Source organism: Ovis aries, chromosome 3, assembly GCF_016772045.2.
Source record: "Ovis aries strain OAR_USU_Benz2616 breed Rambouillet chromosome 3, ARS-UI_Ramb_v3.0, whole genome shotgun sequence".
Taxonomy (NCBI): domain Eukaryota; kingdom Metazoa; phylum Chordata; class Mammalia; order Artiodactyla; family Bovidae; genus Ovis; species Ovis aries.
The window spans coordinates 75,630,516-75,646,707 of NC_056056.1; the positions used below are offsets into that span (position 1 = coordinate 75,630,516).

Genomic DNA, 16,192 nt, shown 5'->3' on the forward strand with positions numbered 1-16,192 from the left:
TCCCATACCCTGGAGTTCTCTCTCCAGAAAGCCTGTCTCTTTGGAAGGAAAGATGGAAGGAAGGATGGGTTGGGGCCAACCTCTCTGGCCATTGCAACCCCAGGAGCCTTTGCCTCCTGAGAAACTGGCCCTCCCCATCCCAGGATTGCCAAGTCTAATGGGCAGGAGCTGGACATCAGTATCTGCACAACAGAGAATGAGGAGTGAGGGGAGTGGCCAGGGATTGGGGTACCTGGAGGGACCTCAGTGCCACCTGCTGCCCCAGGTCCTCAGGGCACTAGAGAGCTAGGTGCTGGGAAGTTAAGAGAAAAGAGCCCACTTTGAATAAAGTTATCCAAGTGACTGCTGGGTTATGACGGCCTGAATTTTTTACTGGTATCTAATGGACAGAGTCTCAGGAATGTATTCTTGTTTTCAGTGCCACCCACATACCCAGTTTCATAAGCTAAATTATTTCTACTACTTGAGAACTGCCAAGGACGAGCTTAAGCGCTTGATATAGCCACATTACATCATATTTCACACTGCTTAGCACCCCACACAGCAGCCACCACCCCTCTTCCTTGTATCCAAAGCCTAGCCCCAACTTCTTCCTCCCCAGCCTCCCACCTCCCCCATACACAAACCAAATATTCTCTTCCTGGCCCATCCCCCTCACCACAGGCCCAGCTCAAGCCTGAATTACCCTTGCCTGGATCGACCTTGCCTACAGAGCAAGCTTCTCTTGTCCTTCACAGCCTGATCAGATCTCACTTCTTCCTTGGAGCGCCCCCACCCCCGGCACCTCCACGTTCAGAGCAATCTCTCTCACCTTTGATATCCCCAGACACTTCACTTCTAGCCTCATTAGAGCACAGATCCTTGTCTACCTAATACAGCCACACAGATGATCAAACTACCATGTGTCAAATAGATAGCTAGTGAGAACCCGCTATAAAGTACAGAAAACTCAGCTTGGTGCTCTGTGATGACCTAGATAGGAGGGATGGGGTAGCGGGGGTGGGGAGGGAGGTCCAAGAGGGAGGAGATACATGTGTACTTACAGCTGATTCACTTCACTGTACAGCAGAAACTAACAGAACATTGCAAAGCAATTATACTCCAATTAAAAAAAGGAAAAGAAAGTAACTGGTGTGAACATTGCTTTCCCTCCATCCCCAACTACACAAAGGAGCCAACATTGCTTTATTTTCAAGATCCAAGTTCATCTTTACATGCATACATGCACATATGTGCACACAGACACACAGAATTTATCTTTCAAACCCACTGAGGAAGACAGCTGGGGCTGCTGAAGAGGAGGCATGGATTTGAATGCTAAAAGGGAAAAGAAACAAGCCACCAACTTGAGGAGAGTGAAGTGTCCTCTGAGACAGGTGGCAAGGTGAGATGCCAGGGCCTCAGTCAGAGGCAGTGGCCTGGGTGGATGAGGCTAGGAAACGGGTTTGGGGGTACTGGGTAGATGGCTGCAGTCACTGGGGGAGGTACCAGGGGCTGATCTCTGTGACTGTCCCCGGGCATCAGGACTGGGACAGCAGCAGAGGGACAGGGTCACTTTTGACAGGGCCACTGTGAAGGCAAAAGGACAAAGGTGAAGATGGGCAAACCACGGTCCAAGGAGCTGATCCTTCCTGGTTTGGGGTACTATGTAAGCCCAGGACTCATCTATGATCTCAAAGAGTAGGGAGGGAACCCCAACAATGACTGAGATTTAATTTCACCAAACAGGCAGGCAGAGATTCGGAGCAGATAAATTTTGATCTAGAAAAGTAAAGGATTATGACAAGGATTGTATTAAGCATTCATATCTGCCACGTTTGTGTGAAATCCCTGCGGGGGCAAGCATGCTTTCCCCACTAGATTGGAAACCCTTGGAATCAGGGCCTTTTCTCCCTCATTCCAGCTTTCCCCACCCTACCCCCAAGCTTTCCTAGTCAAAATTATTGAAAGCAGTCCCTGAGGTTGCAAAATAAAACTCAAGGAAATGATGCCATTTCACTGGCAGTTTGCAATCCACAACCGTAAAAGGCGAGTGGCTGGGTCATCTTTCCATAAATTCCCAATTCTGCTGGAAAGGCAGACAAAGGCAGCTGGGGAGCCAGGCCATGGCTTTGTTTTTGCAACTCTTTCCATCGAAGTGCCCTTTATATATGCAGCCTGGGTGGAATGCATCATAAAAGGTGACATTTTATCACAGCAGTTTGTAAATTTTACAGAAGCAGACTCCCTGTAAATCACCCAGCTTATTCCCTGGCTGACTTTATTACAGCAAATCCAGTCATGGATAAACTGTATGCCAGTTTACTTGAAATTTATCTTTTTTATTCAAGCTGAACTGAGTCCTTTTAATATTCTTCTCTCTTCTAATGATAAGGCATAATGATAACCTTATTTCCTATTCAGACAGCTTTAAGAACTCTCATTTCTCTGAAAATGCAGCTCCTATTCAGGGCCTCTTTTCTCCCAGAGCCATTTAGAATTCATTTGTTGAATCAGAAAACGTGGGCACCTCCCTGCGCCAAGTCTTTTAAGTCCCTGGAACTTAACTTATTTTATTCCTCATTTCCCCATACTGTGCCTGCTTCCTTGGGCCCAGGGCTTTCCCCTCCTAAGCAGCTGCACTGAGACCCATACATTTAGGGCTAACACAGCTACATGGAATTGTCTACCCATCCTCCCGCTGTTCCCTGTGAATTTAAGGTTCTTTACTGCAAGGGGATAAAACCAATCAGTCCTAAAGGAAATCAACCCTGAATATTCATTGGACTGATGCGAAAGCTGAAGCTCCAATACTTTGGTCACCCAATATTAAGAGCCGACTCATTGAAGAAAGATCAAAGGCAAAAGGAGAAGGGGAAAGCAGAAGATGAGATGATTGGATGGCAGCACTGACTCAGTGGATATAATTTGAGCCAACTCCGGGAGATAGTGAGGGATAGGGAGGCCTGGTGTGCTGTAATCCATGGGGTCACAGAGAGTCAGACACGACTTAAGTTACTGAATACCAACTTTCTCACAAAAGAAACTGGAGATGAAGCAGAGAGTTTAAGAAAGTAAAGTGAGTTTATCTAAGCAAAGATACACTCTCAGAGAGAGCGGGCAGACAGGTGAGGAGCTGCCACCCTGGGTTTCTCTGGCAACCAAGTTATGCTGCTGCTGCTGCTGCTGCTAAGTCACTTCAGTTGTGTCCGACTCTGTGCAACCCCATAGACGGCAGCCCACCAGGCTCCTCCGTCCATGGGATTTTCCAGGCAAGAGCACTGGAATGGGGTGCCATTGCCTTCTCCAACCGAGTTATGAGGGGCATACAAATAAAGGGGTGGAACATTCACTGAGAAAAGAGGAGTTTGGGGGTCATCTTCCCTGATTTTCATCCCAGCTCCATCTTCCCGAGAGGAGGAGGGACTTTTGTCCTTGTTTAACTTAGATCAGAAGTGTCATGGCATTGCTGCAAAAAGAGTATTTCTCATCTGTAAGGCTGATTTTCTTGTACTGAGAGCATAATGAGCAATAGGTTACATTCGGAGACGCAATTCCTGTCTTTCCCCACCTTTCTTTGTCTGCTACCCAGACACTGATGCAAAATGTGTGGTTTCCTGTCAGTCTGGAGGTTTCTGCTTTCCTATGGCTGTCCATGGAGTCTGCTGTTTATAAGATGCCTGATTTCCTACCACCCGGCCCCTGGTCCCATTTCTCTGCTCATACGTCACTACCTGCCAGCAGTAACCCTGCAACATCCACTGCATGTGGCCATTGAGCACTTGAAATGCAGCTGGTCCAAAGGCAGGTGAGCATCACCTCTAAAAACATCAATGATTCTGTACAGGAAAAAAAACAAAGAATGGAAAATACCTCATTAATCATTTCTATATTGCTTTACAACTTGAGATAATAGTTTGGCTGTATTAGGTTAAAGAAAACACATCAAAATGAATTTCAGCTACTTCTTTTTACCTTTTTCATGTGACTACTCAAAAACTGAAAGTGACATTTGTGGTTCACATCAGATTGCTATCGGACTGTGCTGTTCTCAGCACATCCTCTCTCCTTGCTCGACAACATCTCATTGTCTCCAAGAAGGTGAAAATGAGTCCCCCTGAAACCGAGTTCCCCTGCTGAGTTTATGATTAACCTCTCTATCCAAAATTTTATTCCCTTCCTTGTTACCTCTGACCTCAATCCTGTCTTAACTGAATAATAATCAGTCAGAGAACTAACATTGGTACTGTTGATAACATTATGCTTATTATGCTGTGTTATAAGCTATATAATATATACTATAACATTATGCTATATTTACACACAGACTCAGATTGTTTCTCCAGGGTAGGATGAGCTAACAAACCCCCTAGATCATGGGCCACCAGACCAGAAACTTGTAAACCACAGGCATTCTGACACATGAAGATGATTAATCCCAGCTTTTTTGTTCCTCCTTTATAAAAACCCCTCACACAAAGACCAAGCTTAGAGTGGCGATCTCACCATTCAGCAGGCGATTGCTAATTTTGTCATCCGAAGTCCAGAGCTTTCTCCATATAGACTCCGAGGTTCACGGGAACAGGGAGAGAACTGAGTGAGTTGAATTCTCATTAGTGCCTTTGATAGTTCCTAGTGCACAATACAGAGAAGGCAATGGCACCGCACTCCAGTACTCTTGCCTGGCAAATCCCGTGGGCAGAGGAGCCTGGTGGGCTGCAGTCCACGGGGTCGCTAGGAGTCCGACACGACTGAGCGACTTCCCTTTCACTTTTCACTTTCATGCATTGGAGAAGGAAATGGCAACCCACTCCAGTGTTCTTGCCTGGAGAATCCCAGGGACGGGGAGCCTGGTGGGCTGCCGTCGATGGGGTCACACAGAGTCGGACACGACTGAAGAGACTTAGCAGCAGCAGCAGCAGTGCACCATAAGGTGCTCAGAGAATGGACACAGGAACCGATGCAGGATAGACAGCTCCTGAACCTCACTGGTGTGCGGCCAAGGCCTGGAAGCCAGCAACACAGCTATTTACTAGACTACAATCTTGAAAGGAGGGTCCCTATCCTGACTATCATCATATTCTCTATAGAGCCTAACAGAATGCTGCAAACAAAGAAGCATTTAGGTAAATGCCCGCTGAACCGACGGAAGTCATACTGCACCAGGGGAATGCAACCCCAGGTGAAGGGATTCCTCAGGCTGAAGACCCAAGCAGCCCCAGAATTAGGCTCACAGCGCAGCAGCCACCACCACGGATTCACTCCTTGACTAACGCTACCATAGCTTTCTCTCTTCTCTACACCATTACGTCTGCCTTCACCCAACTGTCTTCCCAGAACAATGCTTTGATCAGACCCCTACCTCATTCAAGGGTCTACCACGGCTCCCTGTTGCCACACGACAGTGTCTAAACTCTTCGTGTGTCAGTTCACCACCCCAGCCTCGTCCTGCACTTTTCAGTATGTGTTTCTTCCAGTTAGTCTCCTGCCTGTTCTAGAAATAGGCCAGGATGTGTGTCCAGGATGACTGGTCTTCCTATATTAGCCTCCTCCTCCTTCTTCAATCTCTGCCCGTGTGGGACTTCTGCCTGTGCTGGGAATCTCAGTTAAAACTGCACCAGCTCTTCTATGAAACCTTCCCAACTTCCCAGTGCATTCCCATCTTCCCACCCCCGAACACCTACCATCCCACCTGGAATCCCTATTGAGTTCAGTGTGTTGACATCATGTTGCCACAGCCAGATGGAACACCACTCATCCACGGGAAATGTAGCTCATCATGATGCTGAGTGAGTTTAGGCAAAATTGAATTAAACCAGTTAAAATATTACTCACCCCCCAAATGCAATATCTAGTATCTTCACATGACTGGTGGGGAGGGAGGTGAGCTCTGAAGGTAGTATGAACAACACCTGTGGCGCTCTGGAGGGGAAAAACTGGCTTCTGCCTGAAGAGGGAAACAAGCAAGGCTGAACGAGGAGCCACTTTAGAGGGCCTTTGGTGACTGTGATTCTGAGGCCACTCTGAGCCTTCTCAAGGGCCACAGCAACCCTATTGGAGTCTTTGGAACTTAAACGAATAAGGAGCCAAATTAATTACCTACCATGACCCCTCATATTATAGATGTGAAAACAAAGGCCGAGGGCAAGGGAAAAGATGCTGCCTGACGGCCCAGGATTAAGTGGTGATAGGGATCAACTTGACTCCTAACCTGGCATGAGGGCTTTCCCCTTCTACACATAAGGGTCCTGAAGACTGGTCAAGGAGCCAGATGTATCAGTACCACCAGGAGCTCTTCTAAAAAGACAGAGTCATGTCCAACTCTTGTGACCCCATGGACTGTAGCCTACCAGGCTTCTCTGTCCATGGGATTTCCCGGCAAGAATACTGGAGTGAGTTGCCATTTTCTCCCCTATGGGATTTTCCTGACCCAGGGATCGAACCTGCATCTCCTGTGTCTCCTGCATTGGCAGCTGGATTGGCAGACAGAGAATGGGGTCCCCATCTATAGAGATTTAGAATCACTAGAGCCGAATGAGGCTGGGAATCAGTATTTTTCTAAAGTTCCCCAAGTGACTGTGACATGTTGCTAAGTCTGAGAGTCACTGAGCTCACTTGATTCTATGGGGCCTTCCTGGGACTAATGGCCCAGGAATCCTATACTTTTAAGGACCTGCTGCTATGTGAAGGGAGTACCAGAAAATGAGGGTTGGAACAACACTGTCCATGGCTTATGGGCCAGACTTTACCCCCAAGACCACACAAAGACCTCAAGTGTGGTCAGAAAAGGTAGGGCTGGGGCAGAGAAGGGAGGGTGAGGAGGTCAGGGGAACAGCAGCACCTCTGCCCAGCTCCATGAGGTTACTTCCTGGTATTCACTTCCCAGCTATATATACCATGTGATGAAAAGCAAAATAACCCAATCAGGAGAGCAATAAATATACATTAGGAAAAAAATGTTAAAATCTATTAGGTTCTGCAACAATCCTATTAGTGGGCATATATATGAACAAAACCACAATTCACAAAGATACATGCACCCCTATGTTCATAGCAGCACTATTCACAATAGCCAAGACATGGAAATAACAGATGAAGGGATAAAGAAGATGTGATATATATACACTAGAATACTACTCAGTCATAAAATAGAACAAAATAATGCCATTTGCAATAACAGGGATACAACGAGAGATTATCATACTATGCAAAGTAAGTCAGAAAGAAAAAGACATACCATATTATAGCACTTACATGTGGAATCTCAAATATGACACAAATGAAGCTATCTATGGAAAAGATACAGAATCACAGATACAGAGAACAGACTGTGATTACCAGCAGGGAGGGGTTTGGGGGAGGGAGGAGTGGGAGGTTGGGGTTAACAGATACAAGCTTTTACATATAGAACTGATAAACAACAAGATCCTATTGTGTAGCACAGGGAACTGTATTCAATATCAATGACAAGCCATAATGGAAAAGAACATAAAATATATGTTGTTGTTTTTTTATATCAACTCTTTGTGACCTCATGGAACTGTAGCCTGTAGTTGGACATGACTGAGCGACTTTGTTTCTTTCTTTCACAGGGTCTAGATAATTCAGAGAAAGTTACAAAGCAAGTGAGGAACTCTGTGACCCTTTCCAATATGCTCTTGTATACAAAGTACCTTATATTTCAAAGGTTTATAGTCAACTGGACCCCAACTGACCACACACCCCGCCTGCCTGCTTCACAGCACACCTCGACAGAGAGCACTGAAAGGCTATTCAGGGCCTGTGGCTTTCCAGGGTGTTATTTCCACTTATCAGCCAACAGATCTGAAATATACAGACCTTAGTGTGGTAGACAAACTCAGGATTTGGAATGAGAAGGAATGAGTGTGAATTCTAGCTCTTTTGCTTGTTATCAGAAAGATTAATCTCTTCTAGAAAGATAAATCCTTTTAGTTTCCTTAGCTGTAAGGCAGAAAAGAAAAAAAAAAAAAAACCCTGCCTCTGATATAATATGCTCAGAAATATCAGTCTCTTCTCTATATTCTTTTTCTAGGTAAATAGCATCTCCAGAGATTCACATGAATGTGCACACATACTCTGATCACTACAATTTATCTAAAACATCTCCTCTTTAAGCATGATCCATGGGCCAGCATCAGTGTAACTCGAGAGCCTTTTAGAAATACAAATTCCCAGGTCCTTCCCAAGACCTACTAAATAAGGTTCTTCAGGTGTTTCTCATGTGTGTTAAGTTTTGAGAAGCCCTTCTCTAGAAGGCTAATTGGAGCTGGAAGTGGGACATAGCTAAAGAGGCTGGGGGCACATTTTAACCCTAAATTTAGGGGATCAGAAGACAATCCCGACCTTGGCATTTTCAGCAAACTGCTTTTAATCTAAGGGGCCTCTGAAAGACTGGGATATGGGTACCAGGCTAACCAGGCCACAGACCAGTGTGATCCACTCTGTTCCCAACTGAATTTTGACCTTAAAATAGGTGAGCTCTGGAGATGATAATCTCCTTGCAAAAAAATCAGGTCACACTCTTCCTTCTGTTACAATGAATGTCAGGTTTTAGGATTAGCTCAGATAGGAAGATGTGTCTATCCTATAACTGGAAAGAATGAGTGTCTGACTGGTGATGCACCTTGATAAACTAGCTCTTGAGTTATGGGAAGGAATTAATAAAGATAGAAAGGAAATGAGGAGGCACTCCCAAAGCAGGGGAAAGTGAGAATGCAGGCCATGAGGAGACTATGTAGAAAGGCAAAGCCAGCACCGAGAAGACAGTTATGTCCAAGAAGAGGACTGGAGAAGGGGAGCTGTAGGAGGCAGAGGAAAGGCCTTGAATGCCGAGCTCAGAAGCTTACATTTTATTCTCTAGTTCACCAGGAGCCTCAATCGTTAATGTGCATTTGTTTTCTGATTACTCTGTTTATGGGAAAGATTTTGTCTACATATAGGATAAGAGATAATTCTCCGTGAGTCTGATGTTTATGCACATCTCAAACTATCTCTTCCAGAAGGCTTGAATAGCAAACAACTTTGGACACTAGAGACAGTGCCTCTCTCCAGGTCAGAGGAAGGATTTATTTCCTGTCCAATATAGTAAAGCTTAAAAACCCCTCCCCAGAGATATTCCAGGGTAGTAATGGTAAAGACGTCTTCTTTCCAGCCTGGAGAAGACTGCTTTGCTAAATAAAGGTTGAAAACATGGGCACAATAAAGGACAATTATGGCAAGGACCTAACAGAAGTAGAGGAGATTAAGAAGAGGTGGCAAGAATACACAGAAGAACTGTATTAAAAGTTCTTAATGACCTGGATAACCATGATGGTGTGATTACTCACCTAGAGCTGGACGTCCTGGAGTGTGAGGTCAAGTGGGCCTTAGGAAGCATCGCAACAAACAAGGTTAGTGGGGGTGAAGGAATTTCAGCTGAGCTATTTAAAATCCTAAAAAGATGATGTTGTTAGAGTGCTGCACTCAATATGTCATCAAACTGGGAATACTCAATGTAGCCACAGGACGGGGAAAAGGTCAGTTTTGATTCTAATCCCCAAAAAAGGCAATGCCAAAGAATGTTCAAACTACTGTACAATTGTGCTCATTTCACACACTAGCAAAGTAATGCTCAAAATTCTTCAAGTTAGGCTTCATCAGTATGCAAACTAAGAACTTGGAGGTGTACTAGCTGGATTTAGAAAAGGGAGAGGAACCAGAGATCAAATTGCCAACATCTGATGAATCATAGGGAAAGCAAGGAAATTCCAGGAAAAATCTACTTCTGCTTCATTGACTACACTAAAGCCTTTAACTGTGTGGATCACAACAAACTGTGGAAAATTCTTACAGATGGGAATACTAGACCACTCTACCTGTCTTCTGAGAAACCTGCATGCAGGTCAAGAAGCAACAATTAGAACTGAACATGGAACAATGGACTGGTTCAAAACTGGAAAAGGAGTACATTAAGGTTATGTATTGTCACCCTGTTTATTTATCTTATATGCAGAATACATCATGCAAAATGCTGGGCTGGATGAATCCCAAGCTGGAATCAAGATTGCTGGGAGAAATATCAACAACCTCATATATGCAGATACCATTCTAATGGCAGAAGCAAAGAGGAACTAAAGAACCTCTTGATGAAGGTGAAAGAGGAGAGTGAAAAAGCTGGCCTAAAACTCAACATTCAAAAAACAAAGATCATGGCATCCAGTCCCATCACTTCATAGCAAATAGATGGTGAAAAAATGCCAATAGTAACAGATTTTATTTTCTTGGGCTCCAAAATCACTGCAGATGATGGCTGAAGCCATGAAAGACGCTTGCTCCTTGGAAGAAAAGCTATGACAAACCTCAACAGCATATTAAAAAACAGAGACATAACTTTGTCAACAAAGGTCCAGACAGTCAATGCTGGCTTCCCTGGTGGCTTAGATAGTAATGAACCTGCCTGCAATTCGGGAGGCATGGGTTTGATCCCTGGGTCAGGAAGATCCCCTGAAGAAGGGAATGGCAACCCACTCCAGTATTCTTGCCTGGAGAATCCCATGGATAGAGGAGCCTGGTGGGCTACAGTCTATAGGGTTGCAAAGAGTCGGACACAACTGAGTGACTAACACTTTCACTTTCACATCGTTTTCCCAGTACTTATGTATGGATGTGAGAGTTGGACCATAAAGAAGGTTGAGTGCTGATGAATTGATGCTTTTGAATTGTGGTGCTGGAGAAGACTCTTTAAGAGTCCCTTGGACAGCAATGAGACCAAACCAGTCAATAATAAAGGAAATCAACCCTGAATATTCATTGGAAGGACTGATGCTAAAGCTGAAGATCCAAAACTTTGGCCACCTGATGTGAAGAGGCAACTTACTGGAAAAGACCCTGATGCTGGTGAAGATTGAGAGCAGGAGAAGGGAAGCAGAGGGTGAGATGGTTGGATGGCATCACTGACTCAATGGACAGGCGTGGGAGCAAACTCCAGGAGATAGTGGAAGGACACTATCTCTGAAGGACATGGAAGCCTGGCATGCTGCAGTCCATGGGGGCCACAAAAAGTCAGACACAACTTAGCAACTGAACAACAACAACAACAAATAAAGGTCTAAAGAAGCTAAAGAAAGGTCTTTCTTAGAAGTGCAGGATGGGCAAGTTGCCAGAGGCCAGATATAGGATCAGAGCTTCCTTATTGTGGAGTTCCTCTCCTATAATGCATCCTATCACATGCACAGTTACATTGGGCTGGCTGAAAAGCTCATTTGAGTTTTCCCATAAGATGTGATGGAAAAACCCAAACGAATTTTTTGCCCCACCCAATATCGGTCCCTCACCATATCACCATGTGCAGACTGGGGCTTAGAGAACTAGAGCTAAGAAGGTGCAGGTTTTTCTGTACATAAGAAACTGTCTTTGTGTCTGACCTAGAGGTCTTCTGTTTTCTGTTACTACACACACACCATACACACAAATACACGCAACAGGCAATGGCAGGATAACTTGTTAACTTGCAGGTAGAATAAAATCCCTAGCCCTTCACAGTTTTTGACTTCACACAGTGGCATTAAAATAAATAAATGGATTAATAATTTAACTTAATTATTAAATAAATAATTAAAATAATTAAATGCTGTTAATCCAGGATAGACAAAATATATGATGTCTTATTCATCAAAACCAGATGATAAAATAATTTCATATAGCTTGACGTACTTCTACAGATAGTGATTAAACTTTCTGGCCACTGTTCTCACCTACTCAACAAAATTTAGGGTCAGTAAACATGGCAATCCATTCCAGCATTCTTGCCTGGAGAATCCCATGGACAGAGATTCCTGAGAGGCTACAGCCCATTGGGTTGCAAAGAGTCAGATACGACTGAAGCGACTTAGCATGTAGCATGCATAAACTGTTGCCACAGCACAAATCTGAGTAGTTCAGCCCTGTGAAGGGACACAAAACCCAACAAGGGACGCAACAGGCATTGTTTAAAGTGTGAATTATAAGTTTTCACATGATATTAGGAATGGGAAATAAGGTAGCTAGAGCTTCAGAGAAGTGGTCCATTTAGAAATCCAGTCTGAACTTGAATAACTGTATATAAAGACACTGAATAGCCTCCTTAATTGATATTAAAGTCAATCATTCAATTAAGAAAAAAACTTCTAAGGCACTTTAGTATAGAGTACAAACTGCAGGGAAGCATAGACAAGAAATTAAAAATTAGTGTTGAAAAAAGGGAAACTGCATAGAAATTAGAAATGTCTCAAATTTTTTCCATTTCTTAGTAAGCAGAGATAAGGCAATAAAAATCACACTATATCATGGTTGTAGTTCTGCCTACAAGCTATATTTAAGTTAAATCCTCTGTAAATCATATATCCATTCCACAGAGTGGGTTCAGTCATCCAAAATGAATCAATCTTTTTATCAAATCCTAAGGGAAAAGCACTCTTTCCACAAATAGTAAGAGAAAGTCCTGAAGCAGATTGACAAGCTCAACCATCCCAGTTAAGAGTTAGCAAATGGTAACCACTGCATAATAAATCATATATCAACTTATGTTACAAGAACATGATAGCCAGAGAACTTATACACCATAGTTCTGGATCTACCACTAACCTGTTCTACCTAAAGCCACAGAACAACCTCCTGAACAAAAAGCTCCCTGACATCCAGTATCTCTTCCACTGCCCTAGTGACCTCACTCCTCTATTCCCAAGTCCCCAGACTACAACCCCTACACACAGGACAAGGCAGAGCCAATTCACCCTCTGCTTCTCCTCTTCATCCCAAACTTTCATAATCCACCTGAGAAACTGTTTTCCAAATTCAATTCTTGCCTCCTCCTATCTTTCAGGAAAAAGGTACTGAGAAACATCAACATCCATATCTCTTCTAGGGAAAATGTCAACATGAGAAGGGTCTGTTCTACTTCTAGAGATATATCTATGAGGACAGATAATACCCCAACTCCCACCAGTCCCCAAGGACAACACTAGCCATAAGTAATAAGAGTGATTGGAAAGAACACTTGAAAAAGAATTGCATTCTAAAAATGGCTCTATTACTAGCCAAATTTGAACTTCATGCAAATCACTCGATTTCTCAGGGCCTCAGTTTGAGGCCTCAGTTGAGGGTGTTAAAGAACCCTGCCAGCTTTAAAAAGCTGCACCTATATAAATAAGAGGAGTGAGTAGTGACCTACATGAATAAAATGGAAGGACATCCCTGAAATCTCCCATATCCCTAAATGATAATAGGAAATAAAACCTAATGCAAAGATATGTGCTATACCTGTCTTTGCTCTTTTCTATACCCATTGTCCATTTGACCCTGACAACTAGATAAACTAAGTGTACGTATGCTCAGTCATGTCCGACTCTTTGCGGCCACATGGACTGCAGTCAGCCAGGGTCCTCTGTCCATGCGACTTTCTAGGCAAGAATACTGGTTCAGTTCCATTCAGTCACTCAGTCATGTCTGCCTCTTTGCAACCCCATGGGCTGCAGCATGCCAGACTGCCCTGTCCATCACCAACTCCCAGAGCTTACTAAAATTCATGTCCATAGAGTTGGTGATACCATCCAACCATCTCATCCTGTCATCCCCATCTGCCTTCAATCTTTCACAGCATCAGGGTCTTTTCAGTGAATCAGTTCTTCACATAAGGTGGCCAAAGTATTGGAGTTTCAGCTTCAGCATCAGCCCTTCCAATGAATATTCAGGACTGATTTCCTTTAGAATGGACTGGATGGATCTCCTTGCAGTCCAAGGGACTCTCAAGAGTCTTCTCCAACACCACAGTTCAAAAGCATCAATTCTTCGGCACTCAGCTTTCTTTATAGTCCAACTCTCACATTCATACATGACCACTGGAAAACCCATAGCTTTGACTAGATGGAACTTTGTTGGCAAAGTGATGTCTCCGCTTTTCAATATGCTGTTGAGGTTGGTCATAGCTTTTCTTCCAAGTAGCAAGGGTCTTTTAATTTCATGGCTGCAATCACCATCTGCAGTGATTTTCGAGCCCCCCCCCCCAAATAAAGCCTTTCACTGTTCCCATTGTTTCCCCATGTATTTCCCATGAAGTGATGGGACTAGATGCCATGATCTTGGTTTTTTGAATGTTGAGTTTTAAGCCAGCTTTTTCATTCTCTTTCACTTTCATCAAGAAGGTCTTTAGTTCTTTGCTTTCTGCCATAAGGGTGGTGTCATCTGCATATCAGACGTTAAAGCGTCTGCCTGCAATGCAGGAGACTTGGGTTCTATCCCTGGGTCAGGAAGATCCCCTGGGGAAGGAAATGGCAACCCACTCCAGTATTCTTGCCTGGAGAATCCCATGGACAGAGGAGCCTTGTGAGCTACAATCCACGGGGTCGCAAAGAGTCGGACACAACTGAGCGACTTCACTTTCACTTTCACCTTCATCTGCATATCTGAGGTTATTGATATTCTCCTGGCAATCTTGATTCCAGCTTGTGCTTCCTCAAGCCCAGCATTTCTCATGACATACTCTGCATTTAAGTTAAATAAGCAGGGTGACAATATACAGCCTTGACGTACTCCTTTCCCAATTTGGAACTAGCCTGTTGTTCCATGTCCAGTTCTAACTGTTGCTTCTTGACCTGCATACAGATTTCTCAGGAGGCAGGTCAGGTGGTCTGGTATTCCCATCTCTTTAAGAATTTTCCACAGTTTGTTGTGATTCACACTGTCAAAGGCTTTTGTGCAGTCAGTAAAGCAGAAGTAGATGTTTATCTGGACCTCTCTTGCTTTCTCAATGATCCAGCAGATGTTGGCAATTTGATCTCTGCTTCCTCTGCCTTTTCTAAATCCAGCTTGAACATCTGGAAGTTCATGGTTCATGTACTATTGAAGCCTGGCTTGGAGAATTTTGAGCATTACTTTGCTAGTGTGTGAGATGAGTGCAATTGTGCAGTAGTTTGAGCATTCTTTGGCATTGCCTTTCTTTGGGATTGGAATGAAAACTGACCTTTTCCAGTCCTGTGGCCACTGCTGAGTTTTCCAAATTTGTTGGCATATTGAGTGCAGCACTTTTACAGCATCATCTTTTAGGATTTAAAATAGCTCAACTGAAATTCTATACCCTCCACTAGCTTTGTTCATAGTGATGCTTCGTAAGGCCCATTTGACTTCACATTCCAAGAGTCTGGCTTTAGGTGAGTGATCACATCGTGGTTATCTGGGTCATGAAGATTTTCTTTGTACAGTTCTTCTGTGTATTCTAGTCACTTCTTCTTTATCTCCTCTGCTTCTGCTAGGTCCATACCATTTCTGTCATTTATTGTGCCCATCTTTGCATGAAATGTTCCCTTGGTATCTCTAATTTTCCTGAAGAGATCTCTAGTCTTTTCCATTCTATTCTTTTCCTCTATTTCTTTGCATTGATCACTGAGAAAGGCTTTCTTTTTTTTTTTTTCAAATAATTTATTTTAATTGGAAGCTAATTACTTTACAATATTGTAGTGGTTTTTGCCATACATTGACATGAATCAGCCATGAGTGTACATGTGTCCCCCATCCTGAAACCCCCTCCCACATCCCTCCCCATCCCACCCCTCAGAGTCATCCCAGTGCACCAACCCTGAGCACCCTGTCTCATGCATCAAACCTGGACTGGCGGTCTCTTTCACACATGAAAATATACATGTTTCAATGCTATTCTCTCAGATCATCCCACCCTTGCCTTCTCCCACAGAGTCCAAAAATCTGTTCTTTACATCTTTGTCTCTTTTGATGTCTTGCATAGAGGGTCGTTGTTACCATCTTTCTAAATTCCACATATATGTGTTAATATATTGTATTGGTGTTTTTCTTTCTGACTTACTTCACCCTATATAATAGGCTCCAGTTTCATCCACCTCATTAGAACTGATTCAAATGTGTTCTTTTTAACAGTTGAGTAATATTCCATTGTGTATATGTACCACAGCTTTCTTATCCATTCATCTTCTGATGGACATCTAGTTTGCTTCCATGTCCTGACTATTATTGTAAACAGTGCTGCAATCAACACTGGGATACACGTGTCCCTTTCAATTCTCATTTTGAGGAAGACTTTATCTCTCCTTGCTCTTCTTTGGAACTCTGCATTTAAATGGGTATTTCTTTCTTTTTCTCCTTTGCCTTCAGCTTCTCTTCTTTTCTCAGCTATTTGTAAGGCCTCCTCAGACAACCATTTTGTCTTTTT

General features: G+C 43.6%; 1 long non-coding RNA gene across 1 annotated transcript in view; it reads right to left on the reverse strand.

The window, feature by feature from the left end:
• Positions 1–5,814: 5,814 nt before the first annotated feature.
• LOC132659588 (uncharacterized) overlaps positions 5,815–16,192 on the reverse strand; it is a 73,130-nt gene continuing 62,752 nt past the window's right edge. The window contains exon 3 of the long non-coding RNA XR_009600162.1: positions 5,815–5,926. This is a non-coding gene — a long non-coding RNA (uncharacterized LOC132659588). The remainder of the gene's footprint in view (positions 5,927–16,192) is intronic.